The sequence below is a fragment of the Ambystoma mexicanum genome, chromosome 3p (genome assembly GCF_040938575.1).
Source record: "Ambystoma mexicanum isolate Mex_15411 chromosome 3p, UKY_AmexF1_1, whole genome shotgun sequence".
Classification (NCBI taxonomy): Eukaryota; Metazoa; Chordata; class Amphibia; order Caudata; family Ambystomatidae; genus Ambystoma; species Ambystoma mexicanum.
The window spans coordinates 1,122,106,343-1,122,128,645 of record NC_090925.1 but is presented as its reverse complement, the minus strand read 5'-3'; the positions used below and the strand labels follow the sequence as shown (position 1 = coordinate 1,122,128,645).

Sequence of the window (22,303 nt, the reverse complement as noted above, 5' to 3'; positions counted from 1 at the left end):
CGCGGAGGTGTCTCCGCGCTGTACGCGCCGCTCACGTTCGGCGGGCTGTGTCTTTCCCGCTCCCAGCGACTCTCTCCGTGGTTGCGCCTAGGGAGGCTGGTGTCTCGGGCTGCTGGGCGAGTGGGGCTTCCCACTTAATTCGAGGACAGTGGTCTCCTCTGGGGCTGCTTTAAAATCCCGGCCGGGGATCCTCGAAGCACACGCCCTGCGGTGCTGACGGAGCGCGAGCTCACAGGTCTGTCATGTTCTGCGCCCCCTGGCGGTCTCCCTCATAGCTATTGTTTTCAGTACATTATCGTTGGGTAAAATGTAAAGCAAGGCCAGTTAAGCTGTTTTCCTTTGTTGTTAAACTGAGGTAGATCTTCAGAAATCAAAAGTTGAGAAGGATCTTTGCATTTCTTTTTGAAATTGAAATTGTGACAAATATCTGAAGTAACTGTCAGAGTGTTGGGAATCATTGCTGAGGAACAAGCTTCAAAAGCATCAATGGCACTGGCTGCCAATTCAGCATCTGCCTTCCTTCACCATGCGTTTATTCACAAAGAAGTGGGTGATAAAGTTTCATGCATGGGAAAAAGGCAGTGAAGGAGTCCATAGTTAAATATTTTGCCATCAGTGCAGAAAGTTTGTATGCAGAGTGAAAAACCTATCTTGAAAATTAACAAGGAGATGTTCTAAAAATGGATCAAACGTAATATATCTGTAGTAATCATTTGCATTTCTGTGTGTACATTAGCCCCATGATGTTGTTACCTTGAAGTGAGCCTTGGTTTGCTCAATTGTAGATCCATTCCATCATCAAACGCACTGTGTAGTCAGCCCACAAACCCCTAAACACAGATGTTGAGCCTACGCACCATGGCTCCAACATATTTACAGTTTTGCTAATCAGAGCAAAAGACTCAGGAAATGAAAATGAAAAAACAGAGCAAACCTTTTGGATGAAAAGGGATGACTTCTGAGCAAAATCCACAGCAGGGGTTTCAAGGGTACTTTCATAAGGAGTGTAAACACAGATGTTGATCCTAGGCGCTATTGCTCCAACATATTTATAGTTTTGACAATCAGGGTAACACAGGCATGCAAATCAATGTTAACCCTCAAGCAGCACTTCTGACAAGGGCTCTGTAAAGATCAGCGCTTTGCTAAAGGCTGTCAGGGCCACTACAAATTCACCATCAATGGCCTTCTGCAGATTTCCAGTGCTTGATAAGGATGGCCATGTTGAAATGTAAGTTAGCCAACTATCAACAAAGGGAAGGAATTCTTTGAAAATCCACACTGCAACATGGCGCTCAACCCATCCAGTCTCACATAAAGCTTTTAGTCTGCTGGGTTTTTTTTCGAACACAATCAGGCAACATTTATTCTAGCTTGTCTTCCAAACACCTTATCCTGGGAAACGAGTAATTTATGAAGTTTGTTATTTGATAGCCATTCGCCCAACAGTCTTGTATTGTTGCACTCTTACTTCCTTTGATAATGGTCAGGTTCAGACAATGAGCTGCACAGGGCCATAGATGGCCATTGGACAGCGATGTCTAATTTCAGTTTGAACCCCATGAAATTGACCACTCATATTTTTTGCACCATCATATCCCTGTCCAACCAGATTGTTCAGGTGAAGGTCCAGGCCTTTAAACTCGGTCACAATACTGTTGGCAGTTCTGTTTCGTGTTGTATCAGTCACTTTTTGGCATTGATATAAGCAAATAAATGTGACCAACTGTGTTTCCAAAACGCAAAGGTTGTCTCCAGTTGTCATTAAGTGATTCGTTCGCAAGGAAATGGGAAGACTAGCCACCTGAAAATCATTCTACATCCCACCCTAACCAACAGCACATCTCTACACACAAATCCCCCACTGAACAACACGGGTTGCACAATGGAATGCACACCACCAGAAGATATATGTCTGCACTTAATTTAACCGAAATAGCACACTAATCCACCTCAGTTAAAACAAGAGAACTCTCAAAACTCCAGACAAACATCAAAAACACACAAATAATTTACATTATTAACATGTAGTACACATAAACCACTGCTCAAGACTATTAAAAAAATATATAAAACGTACACACGACAGAAAACCCTTTCAGATCAAGCACACAGGAGCACTGCAAAAAAGAAATCTTGCACTGCTCATGCGTTAACCCCTTCTACCCCCTCCTGCAAATCCTGAAACTCTAAGACACAGTGAAAATGATAGACTCAATGCTAAGCAAGACGCAATAACACGGCGTGGCAGATTGCCATTTGACAAAGGTGTACGAGCCTTGGCTTTTTTGATTTGTATTAAATTAATAAAATTATGCGAGTAATTTCATCTTTGAAAGGGAAATCTGGTGATCAGATTCCCCTTTCATAAACTCCATGCCAAAAGCCTAGTGTGTACCTGTGTCCTTCTGCATCAGTGCCCTGATTTGCAGCAGATGCCCTATCGGTGGCACAGAGCAGGTTCAGAGGTTACAGGTGTCCATTTGACTGCTTCAGTGGCAGCCAAGTCTCTGCAACACAGGGGCTCCATTTAAGTACTGAACCCCTGTTCCAAAGCCCTTTAATTATGGGTCTATCTGCTCCTGGCAGAATAGTGGTTAAATATAAGCCATACCCGAATTAGGGTATGGTGGATAGTTTTCTCATCATTATTACAGCCACATCCAATTTGATATCACACATGTGTCAGCTCCTGTGAACCAAGCTCAGGTGTGGAAGGTGATGTGTATGCAGGCCTTTGGTCCTAGTGAGAAGAGAAGGGGACAGGGTTAGAGTAGTCAGGGGTGATCTGTTCAGTGGAAGGAGTCTTCCACCATTTTATTTCTCTCTGCCTCTCTCTCTCTCTCCTACCTGTCCCCTTCATTTCCTCTAAAGCAAAGCATTTTGGGTATAATGTCAGAAGGGCAAAGTACACTTCTTTCAAGAACAGTGATTGGACCACTAAGCCAGGCTAGCTTTGGTCCATTCACTTTTGCCTTTAAAAGAAGGGTTCTTCCGCTACTTCTTTGATTCACTCTGGGACAACTCCTAAGAAGGATTCACTGGACCTCTTTTGGGAGAGTTGTACTTTCCAAAGCCCTCAACCTCAGGTGAAGGAACAGTCCAAGGCAGAATAGAGCTCTCCCCCATATCCACTCCCCCCCCAGGGAACAAAAGGGGTGACTTTTGCTGTGGACCAGGACCTGCCACTCTGCGCCAGAATCTCCTAAAGCTGGGAGAATAGACCCTGAACAGAACCAACCTGCTCTTGTGTCCCCCTGAGTGGGCTTTGCAGCATCCAGAGTACCAGACCAGCTGCAGCTCCCTGCTTTGCCGCACCAAACCAGTCGCATCGTGTTCACTGCCCATAGAACACGATGGAATAAGCCAGGGCTGTCTTCTGCACTGTTCCACCGATTTCAACTGTATCTTCTGCATCTAGAACGAGCTCGATGCGGCATCATGCCCTTGCTGAGCCTGTCACCTACTAGGCTCTAATTAACTGCTCGACGCTGGGACCAGTTCTGAACCACCAGAGAGTCACATGCCCGACTCTGGACAGGGGTTACAACCATGGCTCAACCCGACTAGCCCTCAAATGGCTGCTTCACTGACCCACACATCGGAGCACCAAGATCACTAATTCGACAACCATCGACCTCTGACTCAACCCTCTGGAGCATCACGCATTGACCCTTCCGAGCATCTAAAACCTGACTCGGCCTGGTCCAACCTCAAAGCAACTGTATTCGTCCCTGCTTAACGCTGGCTTGTTGCTTGGGCCCACACGATCCATGGTGCCTGAACTGAGCTTAATACGCTCACATCAATGTTCAAAGCCAGGTTTGACCCAGTAACCCACCAAGGAACCGAAACAAGGTACTGTTGACCATAACTGCCCCCTTGGTCCACTTGGGCCCTAGAGGCTGGTTAAGTCACTACTGCACCTTCTTTCATCAAAAGACACCATTTTGTGTGCTTGGTGATTTGCCTATCACCCCTATATTCACGCTCTGAGTGCTACTTTCTTCAGTCGTTTGCATTTCCTCTGTCTTTCCACAATGATGGGTTCTGAACATTGTTTTCTATTTAATTACCTTGCAGAGGGCTTGTTTTATTAAAGTATATCTATTTTTATAGAACCTTGATTGGACATTCCCTTTATTTTGGACAGTTATGCTTTGCGGTTTGGGTCGCTACTGTATCACATTCACACCCTTCCCTCAACCTACATTACCACAAAAGGCAAAGGAGGAACATTTCTTAACTGTGCCTATTTTACCTTTAGGATTGCTTTGTCTCTTGGATTGTAGATGTGTGAGGGTTGAATGGGCATGTGTGCCCTTACTCACCCTTGTCACACACAGCATAAAAGGGTAAAGCAAAGAGTTTCACTCAATCTCTTGTCTGGCAGTACTCTGGATGGCTAATGCAACTTTGGTGAATGGCATCAATAGGGGAGCAAGTTAATGTTGGCCCTGCTCATTTGTGTCCTCTATACTAGAAGAGATTAAATGATTTGCTCAGGATCACACATTTTAGATAAACATTGAAGTTGGGATGTTAACTAATGCACAGTTTAGCCACAGTGTATGATATGATGGGTTATTTATAACAGGCTTAATACCCAGAGGTTTCTAAGCACGGACCGGGGGATCAAACCTGTGTTGTTTGTGTCTTCTTGCTTCCAAGGCAAGCATGTTGCCGCTGAGCTATCCTCCCGTAACAACTTCCAAGCTCTTCTTGAGACAAATATTTAAATTCTGGATTTCAAGGCCTACAATAATGTCTTATAGAAAGGAGCCCTCAAGAATCCCAGGGCTATGTGTGAGGATGCCACCCAGTCCTGATTTTGCCTGGAATTCTGGATTTCAGTTTCCCGAAATGTCAAATGGGAGTGAACAAACTACAGCTCCCAGAATCCAAAGGAATCAAAGCAGGTATGCATGTCCATCTCATGTGGCTATGGGAAACTTCAGAGCTGTGATAGCTTACTTACAAAATATACATAACTCCTATTATGGCAACATTACAATATCCTTAGAGAAACATGTTAAGGCAAAGGAATATTGTTGCTTTATTTTCCGGAGCCTGAATAGAAAGTTAGAAGGCCCACAATGCAAAATATTAAACGCCTGAAAATACATCTTCTTTTTAGATCACTATTGTATGTATTATTGCTTGGAAAAGATTGCTTCTGTCACACAAACATTCTGCATGCTGTTGTATAAGATGTTAAGAGCCGTCACCCATATGAAGCAATCCCTTTTTGCATGTCAGACAGACACCACGTCAAACCTTTAAAATGGGACCTTTATTTTAAGTGGAGATCTTCTTGTAAGATAAGGATCCAGCGGGCAGGGGGAGTTCAAATGGGCCCCTCAGTGACAAAGGGCCTGTTGGTGATAAGAGAAAGGGGCAATTGCAGGTAATTAAAAGGCTGTACAAAGCCCAGTCTAGCACTCTGAATGTGGCCTTGCTTCTTTCACAATGTCGGAGAGGAAAAATAGCCTGCCATCAGAGACATTTTCAATAATCTGGCAGGCAAAGAAGTCAAAGGGATCATGAAAACAATCCCGGATGATGACAAAACGTCATTTGAGGACCTGGTTGAAGCACTAAATAAGAAAATGGTTATGCAGCCCAACAGAGACTACGAAAGAAATGTCTTTAACCAGTGCTAGCAACAGCAACACGAGGCTATCGATGAGTTTAGAATCAAGCTCAGACAGGAAACTGGTCCATTGCCAGTTTGCATGCTTCTCAGAGGACAAAACTATATGGTTGCGCGTGATCGAAGGGTGCACGTCGTCCAACTTCCGAAAGCAGCTGTTGAAGAGACCACTCCTTGAAGAGATTGAGCTGGTGAGAGTACCTGAGAGAGTGGAGATTCAAGCAACATTGATGGAACACCTAAAAAGAAGGTGGAGAAAGACAAGATGATGGCAACAATTACATCGGCCGGAGACCTATCAGGAGGACCGCTAGCCTGCCTACCACGATGAAAGAATCGTCCAGAGAAGGACACCAATAGATGAGGTTGAAGAGCAGGCCTCAAAGAATGTGCTTTAGATGTGGATTGGTGTTTCCACATTCGGTGATGTGCCCCGCGATGAACCAGGGGTGCTCCAAATGTGGGCGAGAAGGACACTATCACACTGTATGCAGAGAGGAGAGGCCGTTCCCGGCCTGAGATTGCCCGCGCAGAGGTCGTGGACGGCACTGGCAGGACAACTTCACCAGGCGTCATGGAGGTCTCCGCAGACATATGCACAGATGCCAAGGCGAATGGTGAAAGCAATGGAACATGGAGCAGTATGACTACCCGTGACAATCCTACCAGGAATACGATGACATTGGATACGATATATACCCAGAGTACAAAGACGAGTTTGTGAATTTGATGCATGGGGACCAGGAAGCAGTTGAAGCACCAAAAGTCATGGACGAGATGGGAGGAGTGATACACCATTTCTGAATGACACAGATGCCACTGTCAATATCACAGGGAGTAGGAGTTCCTACAGACTGACATGAAAAACAGTTTATCACAGTCAAAGTTGTGCATATTTCAATGGGGTGCAAGCACGCCATTACCATCAATTGGACAGTTCCAGAGAATGTTGTCACACAAAGGAAGGTCAAAAACCACCAACATACAAGTCCTCAGAAGCCCCCTCAGCAGAAGATGTTTTCTCAGTTACCGTACCGCGAAAGAACTAGTGCTGATTGATGTTCACTACCAAGACAATTAGGTGTTGAAGTGCAGTGATAGCAGCATCGGCACTGGGGTCATCGACTGAATGGTAAGGACAACAATGTCAAAAGAAGTCAATCGAGACACATTTCCTGAACTCTTCTGTGGCCTAGGAAAACTGCAAGGCACAGTGGTAGAATTGCATATCGAGGAAAAGGTGCGCCCCGTACCGCAACACACCAGAAGGGTCGGGTTTCACCTGCAGCAGGCAGTGTCACAGGAACTTCACCAGCTAATGATTAATGGAATAATAGAGAAAGCCGTTGACCAGCATCATTGATCTCATCACTAGAGATAGTCACAAAGGAAGGGAACAAGATCAGATTATGTATCGTCATGAAAGTAGCGAGCACAGTGATACAAATGTAAAAACACCCATGTCTGGAAATAGAGGACATGATTGTGCAGCTGAAAAGAGCCACATCGTTCTCTAAGCTAGATTTGAACCAGGGGTATCATCAAATGGGACTACTACCTAAATCAGGACCAATAACAATGTTTGCATTGCACAAGGGTTTTTCAGATACAAACGCCTCAATTTTGGCATTTCCTCCACCACAGAATTATTTCAGCAGGCTATCCTGCGACTGTTAATTCCCATGAAGTTGACATTTATCTATAGTGATGACATTCTGGTCTACGGTACTTCTCAAAAGGAATACGATTCAACCCTATATGTAAGTCTCTGATCAAGGCTGGCCTCATGCTCGACAATGGAAATGCAACAAGCTCAGGTTTTATGGTCACATATTCTCGAGTTAAGGTATGCAACCCGACTCTGAGAATGTCTGCACCACTGAAGAACTTTTGGTTCCTGTGCAGGTGGGGGAAGTGAGGTTGTTTCTGGGGATGCCACAATATTGAGCCCACTATCTTCCTAAGTATGCCATCACCATAGAACCCCTACGATGGCTGCTATGGAAGGAGGAGCCATTCTACTGATCTCTGGATACATGCAAGTCGTCGACCCGATAAAAGAGGAACTTTCCAATGCCAGGCATTTTGCGTCCTTTAAACTGGCCTGGCTCACCGAGAAAGTAGTTGACGCCAGCCCGGCTGGCCTAGGTGCCATCCTGGCCCAGAGGGAAGGAGTAAACTCACCATTGAGCCACGTTGTGGTGTATGCAAGCAGGGCCTTGACACACACGGGAAGAGCATAGTCCCAGGCAGAGAAAGAGAGCCTTGCTGCCATCTGAACGTGCAAGTACTTCCACCATTTTATCATCGGAAGAACCTCACATTGGTGGACCGTCAGCCTCTATTGTCCTTCTTTGGCAATCCAAGGACAAAGATTCCCTACACATTGAGAGATGGGGCATCCTCCTCCAGGAATATGACAAAAGCATACATAGACCTGGTGGAGAGAGCAACCCAGCTGACTACATCGCATGGCACCCAGAACAGTGTCAACTACGGCTGAGAGAAGGGGACGCAGAATACCTATATCACATAATGGCAAATCCCCTACCACCAGCACTGATGCTAGAAGACCTTGCACAAGCATCACAAGAGGACCCGTCAATAGCAATGGCCATTGAAATGAGCAACACCAACTGGCGGAAGGACTACATCTGACAACTACAGCACCATGGAGATGCTAAGAGGAGAGAAATGGAGACACTGGCTAAAATCCATTCAGAGCTAGAAGTTTCTGACTAGCAGATCCTGCTACGGGGGTGTTAGCTAGTGATACCAGTAGCGCTCCAGAGAAACTTAGTACAGATGGCACATGAAGGACATAGGGGGGTGGATGACACGAAGAAATGATTACGACTGTCTGTGTAGTTCCCCTTTATAGATGAGATGGTAGAGTAAGGGAGCTGTTTCCCATGCCAATGCACTGCAAATGGAGAACCCCCCCTTACCACTACAGGAGACGATTCCCAAAAAAGTATGGCACAGAGTCGCCATGGATGTCTATGGACCAATGGAAACGGGTGATTACTTGCTGCTGATGATGGATGAGTTTTCAAAATTTCCACTAGTGAACAAAAAGAGCACCACAGTGTTTGCGTCGGTGGCAGCAGTAATCGACGAGGTCTTCAACAAATGGGGCATTTCCCACATGGTAAAGACAGACAATGGTCCCCCATTTAATGGCCACGAGTTTCACTGATTTGCAAGCCACTTGGGGTTCCTAAACCAGAAAGTTACCCCATTATGGCCACTGGCCATTGGTATGGGCTGAGCGGTTCATGGCATCCATAAGAGAACGATTCAAAAAGCTGTGATCGAGAGGATGCCTGTACCTCAAGCACTGTGTGGTATGCCGCGGCACTATAGGAACACGCCATACAGTGCGACAGGAAGAACTCCTAAGAAACTAATGGTCACATATTGAGCCAAGACGAGGCTACTCCGAGCAACACCTGACCAAGAAGGTGAAGGCCAGGACCCCAGGGAGTTTGACCTCAGAGAACATGATGCCAGAGCAAAAGAACGAGTCAAGGAGTGGACTAAATGAAAATCAGGAGCGGAAATCAAGGTGTTCAATAAAGGGGATGATAACAGCCCAAAACGAGAGGAAAGAAGTTACCAGGAATGCATCTTTCTTCAAACACCTTGTTAAAGATACAGAGGAAGAATAAGGGAAGAGAGAAAGAAGTAGGCAGAAGTCCAGTGAAGAGACCACCAGAGAAGAAAGGAGAAGAGATGAGCTGGAAAATAACAAACAACCATGGAGCGAATGGAGGGAATGTGGTATGCCATCAGGGTGTATTGAAAGACCGGTCAGCCGCATTGAGGAAATGTAAGGTGGACATAAGGAGATATTTGAGGGGGAGGTGTTACCTGCGAGACAATGTCAGTTATGGTCTCCTTTAAGAGATGACTTGATGAAAGAGGGAGGGGAGGTGTCAAGGAGGGAAGCGAGGCAGAAAGAGAATTAAGTATGGTGAGAAGAGACCTGTCTCTGTGTCCTCCTTTGTGACCTGTGTACTTTATTTTGCCTAAAAGACAGGTGTAGCAGCCTCTCCCTCGAAGTACAATGGCTAGTCCTGCTTCATGATTTCAATTCATTTCTATAAGCAGTCAGAAAATACACAATAGATACAGGACAGTGGCCTGGGCAAACACATGCGTTCAAAGAGGACTCAAACAGATGATGGGAAAGGATTCTCTGGCACAGAATGGAATACCACTAAATCACAGGAAGGATTTTCAAATTTTCAGGTTTATACACAAATGGAACAGTTTTTAGGTTTTAGAAGCAAGCAGTAATACAAAGGGGGACGTTTTGTTTTTTAGAAAGTGGTTGAATGGCAATGTTAGGGAAAGAAATGGTCTAACGACCGAACAATAATGAGCCAAACGAGTTTGGAAAAAACAAAGGATTTATTTTTATTTGTTTTACTATTTGGGGTTAAAAATTGATGGGATTAGTATATTTTAAATGTGGCTTTTCTAGCTATTGGGGTGACACAAAGTGGAAAGGGAACAGTGGAAAAGTTTTTATGAGGGAAGATAAGGATAAATACAAACACAAAAACAGACAAAATGGAACAAAAAAGGATCTACAAGCACTACAAATTCATGAACTCACAAGGAAATACCACCAAGGACTGCCAAAGTAGTATTAAGACCAACACAATTTTCCTAAACAACAAGTTGTCAGTACGCCCTAAACACTTCTACTTTAAGATCTAAAGAGCACCCACATAAGGAAAGTGAATAGGATATGGGCCTTTTCTCAGGCCACTAAACCACTCCTGAGACTGTGGCCTTCTGATTTGGTGGCCGAGGTCGAGCACACCGCACTTAATACCCACATGAAATTGAGCATTCTAATGGGTAGCAGATGAATTTGACGAGGTCTTATGGGTCCACTGAATCCCATCTCATGAATTCGGCAAGGGAATGGATTACCTGGCCTAATTATTAAGCCCTTTTGTTCTCTTCATAAACCATGGAACCATCCTTTATGAATTCCCATTCCAAGGATCAACAGATGTCTCCTGACACTCCATCACTGCATGCACAGAAAAAGCCCCTTCTCAAATAGCGCCCACCATATCCATGACAGGTAGGCATGTAAGGCTGTATGTATAGAATTGTACCACTTAATAGTTAATTGTGTTCCTGATGACACTTATGCTTATGTTTTTTTCTATTTTTAACTGTGGCACCTCTACATATACGTGTTGAGTGTGGAACAGTCTACAAGAGTTGGTTCGATAAACGGAGACAATGAGAAGGTGTATGTAGCCAGATTTTACCATCAAGGAAAGATGAAGCCAATCCAGGGATATATACATGAGTAAGGCCATGCAAAGTGGGAGCCAATGAAGAGGATGTCGCAATATGGTTTTTCAGTTCCATTTTTAGAAGACACAATGGTCTGTGGGGGTCTCCTTTGAAAAAGCTGCAACTAGGCATTAACAGATTTGAACAAACTAATGGAAGTGTCACAAACTTTTTTGTGAAAGTGGATATAAAGGTTGGTACCTGTGAAGTTGGAAACTCCTCGGGGTGCAAAGGGCCATTGTTTGGATAGGTAAAAATGGTAACTTGTGGAAAAGAGAGTGTCAATTGTCTCACACCCTGAGCAAGGACAGGGATGGAAGACCCATCTCTTTAAAGGTTATCACATCCTGTGCAAGGACGGGATGGAAGACCCATCTCTTTAAAGGTTACCAACATCATCGTAAGAAACTTCCTCTGGAAGACAAGCTGAAATCTTATCACCGACAAGAAAAAAAAATCCCATTGGTAACACGTTACAAGTGTTTCCTCTTTCTTTCAAAACAGTGCTGTCCCAATAAAAGTGACACTCATGTCCATCACCCCACACAAGTCATGAAACCAAACTTAGCTGATTCACCACAAGAATTTCCAGCCAGGGTTTCTCTTCAGTTTCATACCTATTGGGGGTATATAAGTTGGCACTGATTGCTGAAATGCAATTCAGATCTGCCCTGTTTCAGAGAAATAATTGCACGTTTTAACTCCTGCTGGTTACTGCCAAATCAGAAAACATGGGCTGGGTGTCACAGGTCGCTTGCGTCGCCCTCTGTGTCTTGTTGTGCTCACCAAATGTAGCTGGGAAGAAGAAGAGGAAGAGCAGCATTCCAGTCGGCCTCTTGCTAGGAGAAGTCATGGCCACATTGGATCAGCTCACAGAGACAAAGGTGGGTCCCCCAAGCTATTGGAGGTGGATTTGTATTTGGGGTACAGGAAGTGGCGTTACTAGGAGGGACTGGGGGGAGAGGGGGCAGTCCCCCTCCTCTGAAATCCTGCCCCCGCTTGTACCCCTCTACTTCAGCTGAGCTACTTTCTCTGCACTGTCTAAAGTGGTGTGTCCACCAGCACAGCACACACACAGGGCCCCAATCAACGCTTCTGCACAATAATGAAGAGCTGGTAAATTCCCCCTGCAGCCAAGAGCAGCCCCTCTAATGGGAATGTAGCGCATGAAACCGCTAATGATGGGTCATTAGTGACTTAATAGTTTAGTGCCTACATTCTGATGGGAGGGGAGGTGCAGTGAAGTGTGGTAGTTGGTGTGCACAAAAGATTCTCTGCAGGAGTGCTTCTGACTTCACACATTGCCCTTTTATAGGTGCCCCCCTACTTTTGTCTGTGGACCCCTCTGTGCCCCTCCTAAATTTGATTCCTGGCGACACCACTGGGTACAGGAACATTTTGGACAGGATGCATACAGATCAAAGTTATTAACACCTGTATGCATGTATGTAATGAGCAGAGTGGGCAGAATGGTCCAGTAGGTTGAGGGTAATTTGCCTTGCAGTATTGGTTTAAATCCTTCCCGGGACTACTGGGCGGTCTACATGAGCGAAAATTGCAGCAGCTGTGAGATAAATGGCCTAAACCCCTTAAGTGCCAGGCTATTATACACGTCTATGCAGAAAGGACGAACATACTCGGCACTTAAGGGAACAGGACTAAACTGGCATTCCTTGTGCATGCTCTGGTGCATAGTCGCCCGTCCATTTGACGTCGGTCCCCTAGAGGAATTCGGCACGTCTCACCTGCTGTAAAATGTCTTTACTGGGCCGCATTTGGATCGAAACTAGTTGCCGGTCAAATTACAAATTCCGCAGACAGAAAAACGAAATACAGTTGTTGTTTTTTTTAAAACATAAAGGGGTATGGGAAAAAAAAACATGTGATTCGAAAGGCGTGAAATGGAGCTTCACACATGATCTACGTGCTTCCACCTCTTATCCAGCGCCATCAATAGCTAACATTTTGCCGAGTTAGCTGTTCTGTGGTGTGAAGGGCGCAGGAGGCGCATGCGCAGCAGCCATGTTCTTCCAATGAGAGACGGCCTGCGTCGGGGTGGCAGCAATGCTCATAAAATGGCTTTTAGACAGGACCCATTCTAACGGCCAGCATTTTCCCCTTCATTTAAGGTGCCGTGTGCGCAGGAAAGGGTGCAGAACATCTTTGATCACACACAGGTAAGGAACAATACTTGAGTATTTTTATGTAATGTTTTTTTTGACAGAAAGTAATTTTCTTTGTTTCACAACTCGACTTGCCAAGAGGTCACCAAGTACACATGTAACTGCCTGTAAATGTAGTGATTTGGTTTTCTGGTCAAAATCGAATGATCTAGAAAAGGTCATAAGCTGCATATGTTGTAGGATGCAAATATATTGGTCATACCTACACCTCACCATCAGCTTCACAGTAAAGTCTAAATGTAAACTAGCAAAGCGTGACGGCAGCGTTTGGTGACTAAAGCTGGCTCTGCACCAGCATCAATGCTGCTCATTTGTATCATCACTGCACAGTGAGTAATCTGCCTATTGCCCTTGTGTTTGCTCTCAACATCGTCAAAACAAAATGCTACACTTTAAAGACTTAAAGGGAGACGGGAACGGTTAAAACCCACAGTGCAGCGTTACTTATAATCAAGTCTGAAAATAAAACGTGTTTGCAGTTAGTGTAAGGACTTAACATGCTTGCCAACCCTACAGATTTAGGCAGTAGGCTACTGCTTTTTAAGCAGCTCTACCGCCTACAGATTTGGGTGACAGGTCCTACTGCTTTTTACAGTGGAAGGTAATTTATGTGACTCCAAGGCAGGCTCCAGGACAGAGCATGTAACACATTAATTAGTCTGTCTGTACAGTGAGCTGGTAGGTGAATACATTGATTGGCTCAGGCTGATCCACTGACCTGACAGCTGCGTGACTCGGTCCTGCACTCTTGCCGGTACAACCCTTAGGTGAACCACCAGTGAAATCAAGTGGCAGAGAGTAACACATCACACAGCATCTGCCTATCAGACTGAGGGGCGTACCAGTCTCCATGTCATTCAGTGTTCAATTTGCACTGCAGGAATACATATGTATTGCCCAGGCTGCTGCTACAGAGCAGTGGCAAACGTTCCCTACCAGCTCTGTGTGATTACTTTCTGTGTAATTGAATTTGCTGTTACCTTACCATTCACAATTATACATGTTTAACATGTGCACATCTTCATGTTGTGCTGTTTGATGGGTTGTATATTTTAGAGTGATTTAATGGTGCCAACAATGTATGTTTAGCATTTTCCTGTGATCTCATTGTTATGCAAATTATTATTTTTGAAACTTGAAAAATCCTTCATCTTTTTGGTCACAGAATGTTGGCAAGTATGACTTAAGAGCAAACAAAGATTTATAATGCAGCCTTGTAGACCAGGCTGGGGTCAGAGGTTATGGACTGCATTACAAGCATTCTGATTGGCTGAAAGGTCTACAGCGGGATATTTGTGAAAATTAAATATATGCATTGAAATGTTCTGCTACCAATGTCCACGGCTATAGTTAGTTGGAGGAACTCTGGCGCAGCAACATCCACTTTTGTCATTTTAAGGAAGCCATAATAACAGTTATTGCATTTACAAGGAATTGCTGACAACAGAGCTACATTTTAGAGCCTGGACAAGCAGAATAGTTTGCTCTCACTTTGTATCGTCTTTTAGATGGAAGAACAAACTATTGAAAACTACAATGGAATGTTGCATGGCAATTCTTATCTAAATAATTTCAAATTAATTCCACAAAGTCTTTGAATTTGTTTTGATTCAAAAACCTCTTTAAGTAAGCATTATTTAATGAGGGACAATGGTATACATCAGATTATGACCTGGCACTGGTACATTTATGGTAGGTAATGTATTAGCTGCTGGCTATCACAAGAAATATTACACATATACCTAGTGTGCCAGAAGAAACATTAGTTCTCAATATTCATCATGTGAGCTGCTGTGCTAGATCCTTATTTCATATTGTGGCTGAATATTCGGATAATCTTTTATAGTGTTGCTACTTTGATTGGATGTAGGTAATTCTCTATCGTTCCTCTAGGAGATATACACTATATTTTAGATCTGTTGTAGAGAGTCACTTTTATTATATATTGTAGGGCGATCTGCCCTATGCATTTTTCACACTAAAGTGAGCTTCTTCAGGGTCTAAGTATATCCAGTTCTTTGAATATAATCCATCATGGTGCATATGCACAAAACAGAGAGTCCTGGTGACCTATTAGCAGTTATCTAATCTAGGGCCAGGCGGATAGCTCAGGGACAATGCATTTGTCTTCGAAAAAACAAGACAAAATATAGCAATATAGGTTTGAATCCCTGTCTCGCGCTTAGAAACCGATTTCAGGTATTAAGGGCGTTATAAAAGAAGAACAATTATAATTATCTCAGATATTGGATATATATCGCAATAACACATTTATAGGTGTTGCTATTATGGAAGATTTTTCAAATGATGATTTCCAGTCAAATATTAAGGTGTTCCGTTCCTTTTAGCATAGACCTGACATTTTCTGGAAGCAACTAATTTGGTTTCCTGGAGAGTCTCAAACATTTACTGTGACACCTGGATTTTAGATAACCCAAAAGTAATAGCGCTGCACCCTAAAATTACAAATAGAGAATGTAAACATTACCACAAGAATACTCAATCAAAACACTGTAGCAGACAAAATGAAACAATAAAAAATAAAAACATGCATAAAAAAGGCTGCAATCAAATCAAATCTCCAGGTTAAGAACGTTAGGGCTAGGAAAACACATTATTTTGAGGGCTTCACAAAAAGGCAGTAAGGTGGGGAGCAGACTAGGCAGGGTTTTCCGTGCACGGGTAGTGACCCAACACATTGCCGGTTCCTTGTTGATGATGCAGCAGGTCTTGAAATGGACTTGGAAGTGCAATGGGGGAAAAAGAGCAATCTGCTGAGCGATGGTACCTGGAAGCAGGTATAGCTTGCACTGTATGGAAGGCACATTATGCGCAATTCTTTTCCTGAGGTCTCATCATTATTATTATGGTATTTATTGAGTGTGGACCTAGCTTCGAGAAGCACCGGAGTGCTTTACAGGGGTATACAGCAATTCAGATGCATAACAGAGTGCTTTACACAGGTATACAACAGTATAGATGCATAATGGTGCGCTTTTCAGAGGTAACAACAGAACAGATATGCAGCACGGGGTAGGATACAGAGGAGGGGTACAGCTTTACTGGGTGGCGGGGAGGAGAAGGGCTAGCGTTGTCTAGCAAATCAGGTGGTGCAAGGGGTGACGTGATGTCCTGGGTGTTGAGGAGAAGAGACTCCTTGATCAGATGGGTCTTGAGTTCTTTTCTGAATTGTAGGAGAATGGGGGTGAGTCTGATGCTGACAGGGTGGAGGTTCCATAGTCTTGGGGAGGTAGTCAGAGAAGGCTTGTTTTCTGGTCCTTTCCTTTTTGCAGCGGCGGGCCATGAACCATCCCTCCATTCAGAAGATGTAAATTGGTGCTCAAGCAAGTATAGGGATTTAGACCAGGAGGGCTACTCGATGGGCGCAAGTCAACCTAGGAGCTAAGTGCTGAGTTTCAATATTTCTCCATGGACACCCCACTCACGTGAGGTTGGTTCTAAGTCTGGCTGCTCTTCCTCACAGCATCATTTTATGTAGCTTTACCATCTCCCTTCAGAAAAGATTCATGCTTTCATTAGGCAAGAAGGCAGTTTGCAGCAGTCCTTGATATGCCGTTGTTTGAAGTTGTGTGGTATTCACCCAAGGATTTAGATATATGGCAGTTGCTATTACTGCATGCAAAAATCTTGTATTAGTTCATTTTGTCAGCTATAGAATGATACTGGTGGAAAACACCTCCCCGTGGCATTCTCTGGGTTATTTGCTACAGGGGCTGGAATGGATCCTTGGTATAGCTGCGTGGAATGGGCAAGACGGGTACAAGTCTGGTGCCCTCTTATATTTGGCAAAAAACAAATGACACTGTCAGCATTTTTTTACTGGCGTCCATATATTGCCAGAAAAACGTGCAAGAACCAAACATCTGGACATATCTGCATAAACCTGAATATACAACCGTGACGGTGGTAAACTCATACCAGACATCCACAATTTCAGTAAAACCAAATGTAGTAGTTCCAAAATAAAGCAATGCATGATTTTTAAATGCATTGCAATGCCTGTTGGGGGAAGATATGATATGATATGATATAAGTCATTTATAACGTGCCTGTACGCAAGTGTTTTAGGCGTGACAAGACAAGGAGTGGGGGACAGACAGAGGACAAAACAACGACCTTACTAGGCCTTGCATCATGCAAATGCTGAATGCAAAGTGCAGGGGGAGGTGACGGGGAAGTGCAAGGGGGAGGGAAAGGAGAAGTGATGTCAGGGTAGCATTGCTATGAGTAGGTGCACCCAGGGCAGCGTGGCTCAGGGTAAGTGCAAGGAGATGGGGACTGTAGGGGTAACAGTTACAGCCTCTAGTGCATGACAGGCCCGGAGGCTGTGCAGGGGGACTGGTCAAGGAGGAGCCTGGTACCCAGTACGACTCTGAGGGTAACCAAGCAGCCAGTCGGCTTAACAGATAGGTAGGTCAGCAGGGGAGGGAGGGAGAGAAAGCAGAGAGAAAAGGAAGGTCTTGAGCTGCTTTTGGAACTTCATGTGGTCTGGCTCAAGTTTGAGAGTGCCAGGGAGGCCATTCCAAAGGAAGGCCGCTCCAGAGGAAAGTGATCTACCCCTACTTTCTGCCTGCAGAAGCGTCTGACCCTCATAGAGCAGCAGAGCAGCGCGACGGGCTCGAGAAGGAAGGTATTTGGGAAGAGAGTGTTGAATGTAGTGCGGGCCCCGGCCCCAGAAAACCTTGTGGACAATACAGAGGGTCTCAAACTTGATCCTTGCAGCCACCGGGAGCCAGTGTAGAGATTTCGGGGCTGGAGAGATACGGTTCCTGGGCTTCAAGCCAAGGATACGTTTTGAAGTCCTGTTCTGGATTAGTTGCAGAGGGCGGAGAGTATAGGCAGGCAGATTGAGAAAGAGGCTGTTACAGTTGTCCAACCTAGAGCGAACGAGGGATCTGGAGACAATGAGCTTCTGGGGGAAAGTGAGAAAAGGAAGAGTACCTCTGGGGACGTGGAGCTGATAATGGGCCTCCTTGGAAAGGTCTGTGATGTGAGGAGAGAAGGAGAGAGTGGAGCCGAAGATGACACCAAGGTTTTTGCCTCAAAGGAAGGTGAAGGAACAGAGCCCAAGGAAGGCAGCCAGAGTGAGAGAGGCAAAGTGGGAGCAGGGGTCCCAATGAATGAGAAAGATCTCTGTCTTACTGAATTTAGGAAGAGATCATTGGTGGTGCACCAATCCTGAATCGCGGATAGACACCCAGGAATGAGCGAGAGAGCGGAGGAGGCTGTAGAGAGCCTGAAAGAGAGCTGTGTGTCATCCGCATAACACTGAAAGCTGGATCAGAAGGTAGAGATTAGGTGGGCCAAAGGGACCACGTAGAGATTGACGAGCCAGTGTGAGAGGTTAGAGGCCTGGGGAACACCACATGTGGAGAGAGAAGTAGTGGAGAGAAAGGACCCAAGTTGGATCTGTGAGGGTCGGTCCAGGAGGAAAGAGGTCAGCCACTCCAGGGGCTGATCTGTGATGCCCAGGTTCTCAGGAGTCGATTGATCAGGATGGTATTATTGACCGTGTCGAAAGCAGAGGAAAGGTCAAGAAGGATGAGGACAGAAGGACTACTGTAATCGAGATTGGAGAGAATGTCTTCACAGGTGTTCAAAAGAGCAGTTTCCATGCCTCTGGCTGCTCTGAAGCCAGACTGGTGGCCAAAGGCTGTGGCTAGTGGCCGTGTCGAATGATATGGCTAGTGGCCTCCAATGAAACCTATTTGTGCAATATTCAAAGTGTCCAAGGCGGAAGGCCATGGCTAGTGGGCACTAAAGAAAACTATTGGTGTAACAAGTACAGTGGCAAAGGCCGATGGCCATAACCACAGGTGATGGTCGAAGGCCATGTTTAGTGGGCCCCAAAGAAACCTATTGGTGCAACATGTGCAGTGGTCAAGGCCGAAGGCACTGGCAAGTGGGTCCCAAAGAAAACTATTGGTGCGACATGGACAGTGGCAAAGACCGCGGCCACTGGTCATGGCCCAAAGCTGTGGCTAGTGGCCCCGAAAGAATGCGACTGGTGCAACATGGACAGTGGCCAAGGCCCAAGGTTGTGGCCACTGGCCATGGCCAAAGACCATGGCTAGTTGGCCCCAAAGAAACATTTTGGTGTGTCAATAACCAGAGGGTGTTTCACAGCCTAGTCCCCGGGGATCCTGTACAAAGGTGGCCAAAGAAGGGCCATCACTTTTGGATCCTGACCCTGAGGGTGAACAAGCAAGAGAGGAACACCAAGGTATGGGGGTCCTCAGGGAGTGGGAGAGAAACACCTGTGGTGAGATATGGTATACCCTTCCCTATAACACCTTTACCCCACCCTACCCGATATTTAGGAACTTTACCCCCCCCCATTTACAACACGAACACAAGTTTATACTTAAGACTAACACCTCTCTGACTGGTCTGGGGGCTGTATTGTCCCAAATACACGACGGCTTAGAACATCCTATATTATTTGCCAGTTGCAAGTTATTTCCCAGAGAGAAGACCTATTCAGTGGTAGAGCTAGAAGTATTAGCCATCAAATGGGCCATTCTTTAACTCAAATATTACCTCTTGGAAAGAAAATTCATTCTAGTTACGGACCATTCTCCCCTTGCCTGGATAAGTCAGCGAAAGGTATCCAACCCACGTGTTATGCAATGGTTTCTGGGTTTACAATCATACTGTTTCACAGTAGAGCAGCAGAAAGGTAAGGATCAGAGCAACGTACATTTCCTTTCACGGTTCCCCTGTGACACACAGTCGTCTACATTGCATAGTGGAAGGATATGTGAAAAACACGAGGGTGTTTCACAACCTAGTCCCCAGGGATTCTGCACACAGGTGGCCAGGGAAGGGTCATCGCTTTTGGATCCTGACCCTGTGGGTGGACAAGCGAGAATGGATCACCTGGGTAGGGGGTCTTCAGGGTGTGGGGGAGAAACACCTGATGGCAAGACGGTATAATGTCCTTTCATCGCCGGTAATTAAAACTCCTGGCTTTTAAATGTGTACAATATTACGAAAATGTTAAACAAAATTTTTAGGGGGGTGAGAAAGGGCAGAAAAGGGGTTGTGGGTAGAGAATAGGTAAAAATAGGTGGTGGAGGTTTTTAGGGGGTAACCCCTCCACCCACCCAAAAAATAATTTGTAATATTGTACACGTTTAAAAGCCAGGCGTTGTAATTACTGGTGATGAAAGAACATAAAACCAGCGAGACATGGTGTCCCCCTATTTCCAAAACCCATCTAACCCCTATCCCTGCATATTTTATGGAAAACTACAGCTCCCATAATTCCTCCCACATTACATTGGCAACACTACTAAGCCGAGGAAGATGAGACATAAGGTCAGGCAGAGTACCTCCACTGACTTACACTGGCTCTGTGCCTGTAATGAGGCCAGGCAGAGTCAGGCACGTAGTCTAACTATATACGCCTGCTACTTGTTAACACTGCCGCTCGGTTGAATAAAAGGTGGTATGCACAGGCACACTCTGAGTGAGGCTGGGTACAAGAAGGAACAGCTCTTTCGGGCTGATGCGCACCAGGCAATGGAAGTTGGAAGGCCAAGGGGCTGATCTGCAGTTACAAAGATCGAGAGAGAGCCAGGTGAGAATCCCCCACTTTTGGGAAGCCGTAAAATTGCAAAACTGAAATCGAATGAGCAGAAAAAAGAAACCTTTAAGGTACTTGAAAGCAGCCCAAGACCCTCCCGGGTGAACGACAGAGTTGAGGAGGAGCAGAGGAGGTGTTCGAAATGGCCTTGAAGAGCGTTGGTGAAAGAAAGCTAAGTAACACAACCAGTAAGTTATCAATGGCAACAAAAGTCTGGTTGGTGTTGAAAGCAAAAGTAACTGTAACTCAAAAATTGAAGGTTGCGCATATGCCAATAAAATGCGTAGTGGAAAGGACAATTGTAAAAGGAATGGTAATGGCCATAAATGCCGCCCTCACAATTATGACGGCTAAAAATGTTGCCTTTTTTTTTTAGACCCCCCCCTTACACCACTTATATATGTGGGGGGGTATATGATACAATATCAGTATGGGGAGGCTGCAGGGGGTCTCCCTTCGCATATATATATTTGTGGTGTAAAGGTTTAAAAAAAACAGTATTTTCGGCCGTCGCATTTTGTGAGGGTCGCAGTGATCACATAGATCCACAGTAACGGGTACAAAGTAACAGAGTGATCCTGCGAGGCAAAAATCGTACATTCGAAAGTCTCTGTGAAATGTTCTGAGTTGATGGGGAATCAAAGACAAGGAAGCAATTGCGATCCCAAAGGAAAGTTGAATGAATGAAAAGCAAAGTATGTGAACTCTGAATATGCCAAGAGGGCAAAATATATAAACTATGAAAGAGGTCAAGAAGGCAAACGAAAGATAATAAGAAACTACAGGTACCAAGTGGCGTTGGTGATTTAGGAGGAGGAAGATTGTGGATTGTAGAATTATTGAGAGAGGTTGAAGTGGTCATGCAGATGTCTATGTAAAATCCTTGCAGTCTCGAAAGTCTTAGACAGTGCAAAAGACACCTGAGACAAAACATGGGGAAGTGAACCCCCAGGAAGTAAAAGACAGGCTTGAGACAGGCAAAGAGAAGCCTGTTCAGAACTGTGTGATAAAGTGAAAGGTGGAAGACAGGCTTGAGCCCGACAGATGGAAGCCTGTACAGTAAATGTCAAAAGTGGAACTGCATATTTATGATAAGGCGGACAAAGCCTAAGGAAGTGATTGAACTACCAGAAGCTGGAAGCCCACACCTGAACTGTTGAATTGTAGCAGTAAGCCAAAGTGTGCAAGACTGAAATAACTGTGTCATCCACTTACACTTTTTAGAAAACTCTGTACCTTGTGCAGAACGTGGGGAAGGCACTTGTTATTTAAAAGCCATTCTGACATTTCTTTCGAGACACTATTTTCCTTTTGTATTCCCTTATCAAATATGTCATTTTGAGAAGGAGGGCAGGGTTAGGTTTTCTTAGTATAGGCCTTTTTATTTTGACTAAGACTGACTAGGAGTGTTTGTTATTTATTTAATGGTCGAGACTACTCCCATTCTAGAGTTAGGGCCAGTTAGGAATTCTACCAACCCAACCGAATTCCCAAATAAAGGTTTTTGAAATTTGTATCCATTGTGTCTGTGTC

The 22,303-nt window shown here is 44.9% G+C and overlaps 1 long non-coding RNA gene across 1 annotated transcript in view; it reads left to right on the top strand.

The window, feature by feature from the left end:
• The first annotated feature begins 13,007 nt into the window (after window positions 1-13,007).
• The window catches only part of LOC138579821 (uncharacterized), a 42,497-nt gene continuing 33,201 nt past the window's right edge, over window positions 13,008-22,303 (top strand). Inside the window, exon 1 of the long non-coding RNA XR_011304136.1 lies at window positions 13,008-13,155. This is a non-coding gene — a long non-coding RNA (uncharacterized lncRNA). The remainder of the gene's footprint in view (window positions 13,156-22,303) is intronic.